The sequence below is a fragment of the Uloborus diversus genome, chromosome 4, assembly GCF_026930045.1.
Source record: "Uloborus diversus isolate 005 chromosome 4, Udiv.v.3.1, whole genome shotgun sequence".
In the NCBI taxonomy this organism is placed as follows: domain Eukaryota; kingdom Metazoa; phylum Arthropoda; class Arachnida; order Araneae; family Uloboridae; genus Uloborus; species Uloborus diversus.
The window spans coordinates 84,932,161-84,946,103 of NC_072734.1; the positions used below are offsets into that span (position 1 = coordinate 84,932,161).

Here is a 13,943-nt window from a genome sequence, read left to right on the forward strand (position 1 = left end):
ACAATACAACAGATACTGTACAGACATAAGACAATACGAAAGAAAGGACATAACAAAATTTAAAATTCAACAAACATTTTAAAAAGTTTTTACATGATTTTTGAACTTTTTCACATTGATGAGATCAATACAAGGTGATTCGGAAAGATTGCTAGTGTTTCATTAGACTACAGTTTTGGGAACGTTAGACCCACAAACCCTGTAGTGGAGCTTCAATGAAAGAACGAGTAGTAAAGTTTGAATTGAGGCAGTGAGAAGCAAAGGAATGCAAGTGCCAAAGTTAAAAGTTTGGAGGTAACCAGCACAAATGAAAGGTGAAACTCTCCTCGGTTTTGAGGCAAAAGATAGTACTAGTAGCCCTGTTATTTGCAGCTATACAGCATGATTTTACAAAACTTTTAAATGAAAGCCTACCCAGGTCAGCAATTTTAAACGCATTTTGCTCAAAACTTGAAAATGTCCACTTACATTCCTTTACTTCTCACTGCCTCAATTGGCTATGTTTCTGCAATAATCATTATTTGTTTACAATTTTCAAGCGACGTGTATACAAAATAATGGATTTCTGAGGTTTGTTTTACGCCAATAATAATGAGAGTGGTTAAATCAAAGAAAGTGAAACGTCTGTACGTTAGCGATTTACTGCTGGCTGTTAAATAGAAATAAGCCCTCTAGTGATATTCCCGGAAAAGCATCTGTAAGTTATTTCTTTACTTTTTGAATTAATAAAAATGTTATGCGTTCCCATTCACAGATTTTTAAAATTTACTCTCTGTCAAAGTTTTATGACTTTAGGCAAATGTTGCATAACATGCAAAGCTTCCGTGAAAAAAGTCTTACATGATAGAAAAAAGTGAAATTTATTTTTGAATTCAGCACTGAAAACTAAAAAGATCAGTTATAGAAATTCCGGAACGTATTCTATTTGTTTATTTATCTATGATCATTATCATTGAGCAATCCTGTGTAATTTAAAAAATCTATTTTGTGACTGTTTACGTCCTTTTCTTTCAAATTTATTTCTAGATTTTTGTAACGTAAATAGGATATCTTCAAGTAGAAAATATAAGGAGGGTGTTGACACGAGACCGTGCAGTTTAGCACAAAAAGACAGAAAAAAACATTTCCTCTTCTTCGGACAGGACTTCGGACAGATAATTTACAACAAGCAAAGTCAAGCAGTAAATCATTAAAAAGTAGTAAAAATAAATGTTCGAAAGACTTGAATTTTGAATATCATTGAAACAAACTGGTAGACAATTTAGCGATGAGTTTACTAACGTGAAAAAAGAATAAGAAAGAGAAAATCTTTTCGTTTCAATTAACTAAAAATAAACATAAGGAAATAGAATACATGCAAAATATTTTTTTTTTAAATTAATTTGAAGCGCATGTTCAACCTAATACTTTTCTTACGTATGATTTTCAATGTAGAGAAATATGCAAAAAAAAAATAGCAATACAGTACACTACCGATTATCCACAGAATTGGGTGGCATAAATACCGCTGACAATGAAAATCACGGACAATCCGAAAAGTGCTTAAAATGTGGGGTAAATAAGATAAAAAGTGTCGTTGATAAAAAAAAAAACGATTATAATAGACATAAAACGTGATATAGTACAGTTAAAATATTTGCAATTCGTACATTCAAAATTATTTGTATTCCATGTACCAAAACACATAAAAACAATTAAAAAAAAATACAGTACTACCTCCTTTAAGGGACACCTCCGAATAAGGGACACCTCTATTTAAGGGATACTTTTTCTGGTCCCAGTCCCTTTGAATAGGAACCACCATGTATTTGCCTCTCATTAAGGGACACTCTAATAAAGGGACAGTCACAGAGAAAAATTACAAAAAATTACGTATAAATGCATTAGAAATATCGAATTTATTGGAATTCAAGGTCCACTTCTTGTTCAAAAAATAACTGGTAAAAGTTTGTCTTGACATTAACATGAAAATAAACAAAAACGTATTCTAAAATTCTTGCTGAGGCCTACATTCATGCTTTTCCCTCTCATTAATTTCTTCGTATGGGCTCAGCCCCAACAGATAGTGTGCCGCCCATGACAAGCTTTGTATAGAAAAAGGTAAATGTGATCACACTTTGTTTGGCGTTGTAAATTACATGATATCAAACAAATCCATGTAACATATTAATTTCAAATTGTAATCTATAAAAATCAGTAACAAATTTTGATGCTACTGAATATGATTTTAAAAAAATCCCAGTTTGTATAATTTCGAATTTTATTTAGTAAATCTGAAACATTTTCAAATCTTAAATGTCTTCAATGTCTTAAATATCTTTTATAATCTTAAATTTTATTAGTTTACTTTTATTATGAAACTAGTGGTACCCGCACGGCTTTGCCCGTAATAGAAAATTAAAAGGTCTTTTGGTTCGCCTGTATATGTACAAATAATGTATGGTGAATTTTCTCGCTAATTGGCGTGTGCCCATGTTACGGTTCCACGTTATGATAATTTCGTAACTCGTCCATCTTATGATATTTTTGTTCGTAAAATTGGAATAGAAAAAGAACCACATTGAATTTTCGAAAAATCGCTTCGAGGTGCACACCTCCATGCTACGAACTAACTTTGTACCAAATTTCATGAAAATCGGCCGAACGGTGTAGGCGTGCATTCGCGTCACGGAGATCCGGACATCCAGACATCCTACAGACATCCTCTGGACAGAGAGACTTTCAGCTTTATTATTAGTAAAGAAGATGAGGATACAACTCCTAAGAAAGCAATAAATGTCATTCTTGTTCCGGAGCATTGATTCAAAATTTTCATTGTGATTACTTTTAATATTGCTGTTGTTAGGCAACGAATTTTCCTAACAATGAATTTTATATTTAATCACTGAATGTGGAAATTACATGACATTTACTGTTTTTCACCATAACTTTTTTAAACTACGTTTTTAAGGAATAAATTATAGCCTAAGTTGCTCTCTGATAATGTAGCTATCTATGTGGAAAAAATGGTTCAAATCCGTCCAGTAGTTTTGAAGTTTACTCCAGACATCCGGACAGAAGTAGCCACTTATGTATAAAGATTATACTGAATTTTCATTGCATGCATAAATTCATGTACCTCTGAAGAAGGGACACCTCTATTTAAGGGACAATTTTTCCAGTCCCCTTAGTGTCCCTTATTGAGAGGTTCTACTGTACTTACGACAACACTCAGTTAAGCTAATAGTATATTCACTAAATTACACCTCACTCTTTTGTATGAAATGTAAAACAAAAGCAACATACTACAAAGTTTAGGAATTTTTGAAAAAATCAGTCATATATATTTGTTTATTACTACAAAAACACATTTTCTAAGGTCTTGACTTCACATTTTCAGCATCAGTTTTTTAGCCAACTGTGGCCCATATTGTCTATGTAAATACCCGTTTCATGAGTAACTCGAACTTGTGTGTTGAACTTTTCTTCACTTTCACTTTCTTCTTCTTTTTTTCCTACGAAACACATAATTTTCGAAGAAAATCTTCGTGGTTTTACTCAGCACCTTTGAATGCAAAACTACTTTGCATAGCACTATTAGTACTATTTTCTGCCATCTATATTTGGTAACTATGTTCTTGGACAAACGTCGCTTCTCAACAGTTGTAGGTAATTTGCCGGAAAAGCTTCATTTATATTTTTTCTAATCTTCGGTAATAAGAATACCGTTGACGCAGAAAATACGTGAACTTAAAAATAAATTTAGTAATGATAAAGTATTTAAAGCACTATTAGTTTTTTTTTTTTTCATTCTTTCGTAAGAAGAAAGTATTTTAAAAGAAATTTAGTAAAAAATGAATAAAAATAAAATCTATCAATCATTACAAATTTACAAGCCCAAAACCTAACTAAAGGAAATCTATAAAAGATGCTGTTCGTAATGTCAACCTATTTGACTTTAAAAAAATATTATGTTCTTTAAATAAGTAATAATTGTTAACAGTCATAAATTTGGAGACTGTTAATTCTTTATACGTAATGGACACTACAATATACATATTAATTTTTATATTATTAAATATGAGGTTAAGTTCTGCTAATGTATGATGTTGTGTAAAAGTATATGTATTATGTAAAGTAAATGTTATGTAATATGTAAGAGGCTGCTTTTAAAAAATTTATAAATTGAAAAAAAAATTCAAAATTAAGCAGTTACATTTTTTGCAAATTTCTCCATAAATTTCTATAACTCTATGGTTCAAATAAAATGTTTTACATAAATTCACTATAAAATTGTAAGCAATATTCATCACTCAGACTATTATTTTTGCTCACAATGAGCCAAATTTTCAAAACCTTTTTATTTCCCTTAACTTAGGATACTATTGACTACATTCCATTAGCTTTTAATATTTTTCCTCAAACTCGAACATTGAATTTGTATTCAAGTAAATATTCCAACATAACATTAGGAACGTTTTAAAGCAAAAAAAAATTCAGTGGTGAAAAAATAGGTCAGGTCTTACACACTGTTTCTGAAATTTGTATTATTTCCTATACATATCAACGAACAAAGTAAATCAAAACAAATTCGTTTTAAACGAAATCAGTGAATGTCCGTATAAGCATTCTAAAAAGTATACATTAACTACTTCCTAAAACAAGGAAAATATTGTCAACTTTTTTCCTTGTGTAGTAACTAAACCGTGTCAACAAAGAAAAGTTTTCTTTCATAAACGCTATTATCATATCTTTCATCACTACCAGCATTGTTTTAATCATTAATACTGATATTTTCTCAAGTTTCTTAAATGCAATCATGTATTTCGTTCATTGCTATTTTAGTTTCCTTTTGGTGAAAGGAACACGTGGAACGACACGAATTGAAAACATTTCAAAATACAGTAGATATAAGCCGAATCCGAAATGAAATGGCTGAGTGATTCTGCAACGTCAAGGTCAGAACTCATGAAAGTTTTAGGTATGGTTTTATTCTCTTCAAGCAGGACTAGATTGACCACTAGGCTAACTAGGCCATTCAAACCTTTTGGTTTAAAAAACCTTGCTCTGAAGAATACCGATTATTTGCAACAGGGAAACACTTGCGTATAACCTTCATGGAAACATTTTCCCCAAAATCGCTCAAAGGTAATAACACCCTCCATCCCAAATTAGTTGCTATGTTTGAAAAACTTTGTACTGATTATTGAAACTGATGTTATTGTTGTTCTCTTGTGTAAGCTAAGCTAGCAATTTAGGGTGCACTGATTCACTTTTCTATTTGTCCCGTAACTTGGTGGGAAGTCCTACTTCCACAGTACACACATGCGATAAAGGCCCGTTCATAGGATAGGCAACCATTCATAGCATAACAACACATTCACACAAAGAAAGGACGAGGACAGGAGAGAGAAAGCACATCCATGCCCGAGTCAGGATTCGAACCCAAGACCTCCCCTTCCGCAGTCAGACTTCTCTGACCACTAGACAATGCGGTCGGCATTGAAACTGATGACACGTATGATTTCGTTTGAGCATTTTGTTTTCTTTTTTAGAGATTTCAGGGTGCTATGTTATTATTAAACAACATTTATTTCCCAAACATTCACTCCTTCTCTCCTTAAACCATTAGCAAATTAGTTTTAAAAATCCAAAGTTTTCACAATCTTAAGCCGCGCTCCATTTTGTGAGGATTCTATCACCAATATCCCAGAAAAACCAGCTTGCTTTCCAATGAATTCATGATTCATTAGCTAGAAGGTATTTTTATGCGATTATTGGTGGAAGAGTCATTGCAAAATAACGCGTTGTTTAAGAGAGTGCGAGCCTTATACATCTGAAACTTATTTTCAGCTGGTTTCAAGAGGAAAGGAGAAGAATGCTTGATAAGTAACGGTTGATTTATAGCACAACATCTTCAAATCTCTGAGAAATTGTTAAATTCAATCATAAAATCATTCGGTTCAATATTTAGTCCAGCAGTATTCATACGTAGACGGGGTGTCCTGAACTTTTATTTTTGGAAAAACGGGGAATTTTCAATTTGCCGAGTGAAACGCCGAGCTTTGCCGAATGATAAAATATAATCATGAACATATGGATACCTGCATTTGATTTGAAGAGACATAAAACATCATTTAAAAAATAATTTTTTAATGCTGTCTCCGTATTTGCAAAACCGTCAGACGAGAATTTCCGAATAAAAAATATCACTGTTGGACACAGTGACCTACCATCGAAGCATCCTTGAACGTAGAAATTAATTTTCGGATAAAATTTTCGACCTAAATGTACCAACTAATTTGGCACAGAGGCAGCATTTTGAATTCCTTTCATGTTGATTCAGAAGCGAAAATTTATCAAGACCTGAATTTGTTTCAAAATTCAAATACTCCATTTTCCGTTTAAAGTCGTGACTTGAATTTGCGAAGAATAGGTAAAATATACATAAATAAACTAGCTCGGCTGTTACTCATCTTCATCAGTTATTCGTTCTTCCTTTGTCAGTGTCCTAGTTCAATTCATTATAGTACTATACTGGTCACGTGCGCATGCAAAGACAAGAAAGAGATTTGTTGTGTGAGGAACTACGCCCGAAAGCAAAATTGTCTCTGCATCTTGAATGACCATATTATCCATTAGCTTGTAGCGCACGACTGTATTTAAATACGGATGCTTAAAGGAAGAAAAACAGCTCTTATCTGTCCATTCAGATTCAGCAACATCACTAATGGCTCGTTATTGTTTGTGGCACAATTAGGATATGAGAACAGTGAATAAAGACGTTCAAAAATGAGCAGAGATGCGTTCCAATGCGTTCATGCAGCAAATGTTGATGCTAAATGATATTTTTTGCGTGTATGATTTTCGTCATGCCAAAATGAGTAAAAGCGTTAAATTCTTTAATGCTGTTACTTTCGTGTGAGCTGTGTTGTCTAGGAAAAGAAAACGAAAAATTATCTAGTGAAAGTAAAACAAAGAACTAATCATTCATTTGAATTTTGACGTCTTGAATTCAAATAATGTTTTTCGCAATCACGAATCCTGATAGGACTCTACTCGTTGAGTTTCTTGTTTCAGCAAACGGAATAAGCTGGAAATAGCCGAAAAATTTGCACCGGTCATACTATGACTGGTGATTTTCTAGAATATGTAATACGAGGCATATCCAAAGGAAAAGAATAGTGATTTGGATGCGGTAGTAAAGATAAAGGTTTTATGGCCGATATCCATCAGTACACTTATCATAAATATCATTTAAAACGTATAAGGTTTTGTATTTTTATTTCTTATCAATCTTATTTTTAATTTACTTATCAACAAATTGTCTAGCAGGCTAGACAATCCCTATAAATCCAAATATCTCTAAGAAGTTCAGGAAAAGTTGTGGGTTCAAAGGACCTCATCCTTTGCAAATCCCAAACAAATCAAGATGTGAGCAGGTGAAGCCTCAACAGCAGAACACCGGTGGCATTCCGGAAAGGTCTTGAGACCCCCACAAAACCTGAGGGCCCTCGTGTGTCCACTCAAAAATCTGGTGTAGGCGGTCCAGTGGGATCTTCGTCTGAGTTTGAAGGATTCACCCGGACATTTTGCAAAGTGCCATGAGTGGGTGGGAGGAGTTTTCACTTTTATATTTAACTCAATTTTTGCCTTGGTGGAAATCTTACAAAAGGTGATTTCTCCAGAAGGTCTCACACCCTCCTCAGCAGCAGATCCAGATAGGGAGTATGCTCTTTCATTGTCTTCATTACCGACATGTGAAGGAATTCACTGGAAATAAATGCTGTGCCCGAGCGAAAGCTTTTGAAGAAGATTCAAAATGTCCGGACTAGTCTGATCACCAACCAAGTCCCAATTATAGAGGTGCTGAATCTAGGCCCGACTATTAGTCAAACCCCAGATATCCTGGTACATATCTGTCGTGTAGTTGCAAAATCGGCCAACTCCTCAATTTTGGGAAATATGTTTTTTTAGTGTTTTGCGTGCTAAGATACATGTTCCACCTATTGGATACCTAAAGTCACGGCAAAACCGACAAAATCCTCAATTAATATGCATTTGAAAATCATGATGTGCTGCAAAACCGGCCATGTCCATATCCGCTTGATGGCAATGCCGATCCAGATCTGGAATGTACCTTTTCAGCTGGCATCAGTCTGTTTACCTTTCCCTGTACTTCAAAGTCGTCGTGTTTAATATTGGTCAGTGATGCGCGTTGCTTTGTCGATCATGGAAAAGTTTGTGGGTTACAGAATACCGATTTCACTGGAGTCACTGTCCTCAGATGCGTAGCTGACGGCTGTGGTGGTCAAAACAGAAACACAACAATGATGTTCATGCTTCAATACTGGATGACTCGTTGCATCCCAACCCGTCTAAAAAAAGTGGAAGGCATTTCCCCCATTCCCGGTCATTCATTCATTCCTCCAGATCGTGTTTTCGCCCAAATTGAGAAGTTGAAAAAAATTGAGACCCTCGTTCAATCGTTCAGAATTTGACGACATTCTCTTGGAAAGTGGAACAGTTAACAAGCCAGGAAGAGACGACTACACTGATCTTGATTGGATTAGAACCATCAGTACCATCCTCAAACCCCCCAGTACAATGGCATTGCACCAACGAAGAGATTTTTCATAACCAAGTAGAGTAATAAGGTGCTGGTTCAAGGAGAGATTTTCTATAGATATGAGATTGGAGCAAAAAAGTCTGTTGTGAAGACTAAGAGGAGCATTGCAACCAGTAAGGTTACGAGTGTATTTCCAGGTTTAGTGATGAAGCCTGAGAAAGTGTGCGATATCCAAAACTTACTGACCAAACATTTTGGGTCGAACTGAGAGACTGATGAGTGCTTGATTTTTTACAAAAACATCTTGATGGCATCATCTGCTCAAGGTGATGGAATCATAGGCGAAGAGGAAGAAAACAGTAGTTATGAAGAACATCAGGAAGAAATGTGTGCGTCTGTTGAAGATGATAAAGCTGTAAGAGACTCTAGTTCTTGATGTATTTTATTTTTTATATTATTTTATTGTGCTTAAAAATAATTCTGGTCAGCTGTTCTGGTCTGTTTGATTTTTCAAATTATATTGTCTTATTCTTGAGAGTTATGTTTATCGTACCCCATAATCCCAATATCTAAATTTGGTACAGCAATTTTTAAGTTCAAATTAGTAGCAAAACCGGCCAACTCCAAAATGAGTTGCAAAAGCGGTCAAATCCAAAATGAAAATATGAGTAAATACACCCCTCCACCATTTACATAAACGTTTTCCAACATCCTTCCCTAATGTCACTAAAAACCGAAGAGATTTAGTTTTTACCTCGATTATGCTTGATGTAACAGTAAAATGGCTTTCCCCAAAAATTTAGTTTTTTGGAAGTGGTCGGTTTTGTAACTGCATCACAAATATCCTCCATCTGAACAGCACACTGCAAGCCTTTCCTGGTAGCAATAAGCTCCGATATAAACACTGAGCAAAAATCTGGATTTTTAATGTTGAATTCCAAAGCTCCGATAGGAATAGGAATGCACACTCCACTCCCCGAAATTACCGCATCACCCCAGCTACCATCTGTATAAATCTACAAAAAAGAATGCGGAGGAATTCCATGGATGGTCTCCAGAGTCAATTGTTTAATAACAAGTGCCGGGATCTATGTTTTTCGTCACATTGGTCATGAGTACATCATGGAAGTGAATTCCATCGAATAATGATAATATAATTCCATGATAATTTGATTATATGTTTTGGTAATGTTTAAAATGCATGGAAAGGCTTTATTGTGACAAGACTCAAATGGATCCGGAACTTACCTGTTTTACTGGTAAGACTGTCATTTCAGTGGAATGAAGAAACGAAAAATTGGTCAATAACGAACGCTATTTACTTGAGTACTTGAGTTAGGGTTAATTCACTGGAGTTAGGGTTAAAATTTAAACTATCAAAATATCACCAAACAGGCAAATGCTTCGTTCAAATGCAGAAACAATTTTCACCCATCATAACTTGATGGCAGATTTTCTCGTCTGAATATAAAGAAATATAAAATAAATGAGCTTTTACTTTTTCCTAGTGAATTCAGGTTATTAAACCTTCGACGCTTTGGGAAAACCATGTTTTCTTTATTTCCTTTATTTCTTAAAAGACTTTCCAACCGTATCAAATTCCAAAAAAATTGGACCATCCATTCGCGTAGAAAGAAAGAGCCATTTATGGCGACGAGGCGGTTTTAATCAATATCTCCTGTTAAAAAAAATTGCTAAACTAAAACTCGGCAATAGCTACTGAATAAAAAAGAATGAAGAAGCCTCTAAAATGCACTTTAAAACATTCCTTTTTTCAAGTTATGAATTGGTAATTTGCTTCAGATCCGCGATAAAGTTCAAATTGCGACATAGCATCAGACTAAACCCATCTTAATTGCACCTGCCACTCACTTTTCATAATTTTTCTGCAAAAGTAAAGCATTTTAAAAGCTGAAAAAAAAAAAAAAAAAAAAAAAAAAAAAGCTTTTTTGATGCATTTAAGCCAGGATATCTCTGTTGTCAGATCCAACTTTCCTTTTTATATAATATTTATAAAAATGAATATTAATTGATTTCTAAATTACTACAGGTAAGACTACTTAAATTTGTTAAAAATTCCGAAGAAAAAATTGCTTGTTGATCTTGTCAGCATCAAGACCATTGAGAGGAGTTCCTAGTTTTCAGCTGTTCATTGTGAGATGCAGGTGAGTCATCTTTAGCAGTTTACTAATCAAGACGTATTCCTCGGGACTCGGCAGCAAAAAAAATAATAAAATAAAATTCATCAGTTGCAGTATAGTTCGTTGAGGTTTATTCACTTTCAGTGAAAAAGCTCAATGTTCATTACTTTATCCTAAGGTTTCAGTAAACCCAATTCATTCAATGTGTAACTTGTTCGTGACTTACGGGTAGTTTGTTTACAACGATCCTAATGCTAGAATTACTACATATACTTCACCTGTTTTACGAGAGGTTTATCACAAAATTCTGATCTTATTGTTTGAATTTTTCAACATTTTTGTCCTTTACTGAAAAATAATGTACGTATGGACGTTCACGCTAAGATACTTTGACTTTTTGTGTTATCACCTGATGCAAATCCAAACTATTGAACACGGTGCAGACTCATCTGATAAGCAATCAAAAACGCAAAATATTCACCCAGAAAGTTCTTTACACATTAAGTTTCAAATTCATCTAACTTCTTATGTTATCACTTCAACTTCATTGGGAAAACACAGAACTGAAGACAGACGTGTGTATGTTTGTAATTGTCAAATAAGTGTAAATTACTTTTATGAACGTTCAAAAGATCTTGTTTGGCATTGACTACAGATAGATATAATGCTATTGGTTAAACTTGTAAATCTAAACTTGTATGTTTATAAAGCCAATTTAACCCCAATTCTGGCTTATGGGTCAGAGGCATGTGCAGTGAATAAAAAGCACAGGTCTCTTTTGTCAGTTTCCGAAAGAAAAATTCTGCGTGGTATGTTTGGGGGAGGGGAAATAAACGAAGAATGAAGAAAAAAGTTTATACTTCTTTGAACTGTACAGATACTATCCAGATATAGACATAGTAAAATACATTAAATTGCAAATAATGAGATTAGCAGGACAGTAAAGTAATTCGTGAGGACAGGGGATTCGTAAGTTCCCTGAGTCCATTCTGCTAAAGATCCTAAATGCCAGACCAACTGAAAAAAGTCCAAGAGAAAGACAAAAAATTAGAGGGCTGATTGTTCGGAAAGAGACTATTAACAATCAAATCCTGGGTTGTCGAGCCAGTAATGATGATGATAAACTTGTAAATAATTACTTAACCATAAAAGTATATTGAAGAAAATCAGATCGTGAGATGAAAATATGTATGAGTTTTAACAGACATAATATTATCATCCTACCCTTGATACTGTCATAAATAAATGATCTAATGAGTTTTTAAATCATTTCTAAAATGTGGCAATACTAACAGAAGTTGGACCGATATTATACCTTAGCTATACAGCTTGCAATGTTTTTGGCGCTTATTAGACCAATTTCTTTCTTAACCGATTAAATATTAGTATTGTCACACATTTAAATACCAATCTCTTCATTTGTTCTGCTTGCAGAGTGACGAGGAAATTCTAAGAATAATTTAGGTGTGTCAAGGTTGCAAACATTCAACCAGAGGTCACTAATCGCAACTCAACCTATCAGAAAGAACATTGATGATTCGAATAACTTATGCAACTTGTTCATCCTAATCTTTTGATTGTAGTCTCAACTAACGCTTCACTTTAATGGATTTAGCACACGTCTGCTTTTGCAACTGTTAACGACTTGATTGTTAGTGAATAGAGTGAAGTAAAAAAATAATAAATCCGTTTAGAATAAAAATATGAGATTAATTAATATCAGAAGAAGCAAACAAAATTTAACCAAATAAATATCATGATAGCATGACGTTGACACATTTTTGTCAACTTTTATTCGCTAGTATAATTTTTTCTGTCTAGTAAACACACTGAACTCTCGATAACGAAGTCTCAAGAGACCGACTACAAACTTCGAGTTATGAGAAGTTCCTACAACCATCTCAAAATTTTGGAACCCAATGAAAACTTCGAGATAAATTATAGTATTCGAGTTGCCGCGAGTTGACTGTATAATGATAAACTAAAACATTCTGATGCCTGACCTTGTTTAGTGGTCAGAGAAGTCGGACTGTGGATGCGAAGGTCCCGGGTTCGAATCCTGGCTCTAGCCTGGATGTACTTTCTATCCTAGTCCTTTCGTTGTGTGAATGTGTTGTTATGCTGTTAATGGTTACCTACCCATTAAACGGATCTTTATGGCATGTGTGTACTGTGGAAGTCGGACTTCACACTTTGTTACGGAACAGTTGGAAACGTAAAGCAATGCAACTCCAAATTGCCCCTGGTACAAGACAACAACAACAACATTATAATATAAAGAAATCTTGTTGTCGTGTGCCAACTAGGTTGCAATTTGGGATGCGCTGCTTCACTTTTCTAACTGTACCGTAATTTGGTGTGAAGTCAAAGTTCCACAGTACACGCATGCCATAAGGACCCAATCTTAGGATAGGACACCACTCACATCACAGCAACACATTTACACAAAGAAAGGACGAAGACAGAAGAGAGAAAGAAAATCCGTGCCTGAGCCGGTATTCGAACCCAGGATCTCCTCATCCGCTGTCGGACTTTTCTCTGACCCCAGACAAGACGGACGGTAAAAGAAATCATTATTTGCATAGTATGTGTACGTAATCTATATTGATATTGTGCAAAGACAGAGCAGATTTTCTATGTTTGTTTATGTTTGAGGGGTTATCTGTGAAGTCACTGCACCTATTTGAAAATTTCTTTTACTGTTTGAAAGGTATATATTTCCAGATAGAATTAAGGTGAAGACAATAGTCATTATCACCCACACTAGTAGTTAACACCTACAAAGAAATATTAACAAAATGAATTAAAATGGTATTGAAATTTGCAATGCTTACTTTTCAGCTTATTCTTAGCCGATTTTTTGGTACCTGATTTTCTCCTGTTACTTTTATTTCTCTTTATAAGTGTCAACTACTAGTGCAGTGTCATGGTGTCAACTACTAGTTGTTTTAGCTCATGTGTTCAGTGAATTGTGAAAATAGGTATACCTAATTAGTGCTTTTGCAATGGTCATTATTTTAATTCTTGGAAAAAAAGAAAAACAGACGGTTGATTTTTCAAAGAATTTCAGCTACTAAATGTTGAACCTCGAGAAAGTATATTTTATGAACTGCGACTTCTTTTCCCGGTAATTGTCCATCAAAGGGACCCCATTGACCTTTATGCGGCAAATCAAAACAGCAGTTACGATATCATGCCAAATATTGACACTAAATGAACTAATTTGTTACTTTCTAATGTATGCTTTTCCCGAA

General features: G+C 34.4%; 1 protein-coding gene across 1 annotated transcript in view; it reads right to left on the reverse strand.

Moving 5' to 3' along the window:
* The window catches only part of LOC129220681 (probable serine/threonine-protein kinase dyrk2), a 48,138-nt gene that overhangs the window by 10,258 nt on the left and 23,937 nt on the right, over nt 1–13,943 (reverse strand). The gene's annotated exons all lie outside the window — the stretch shown is intronic.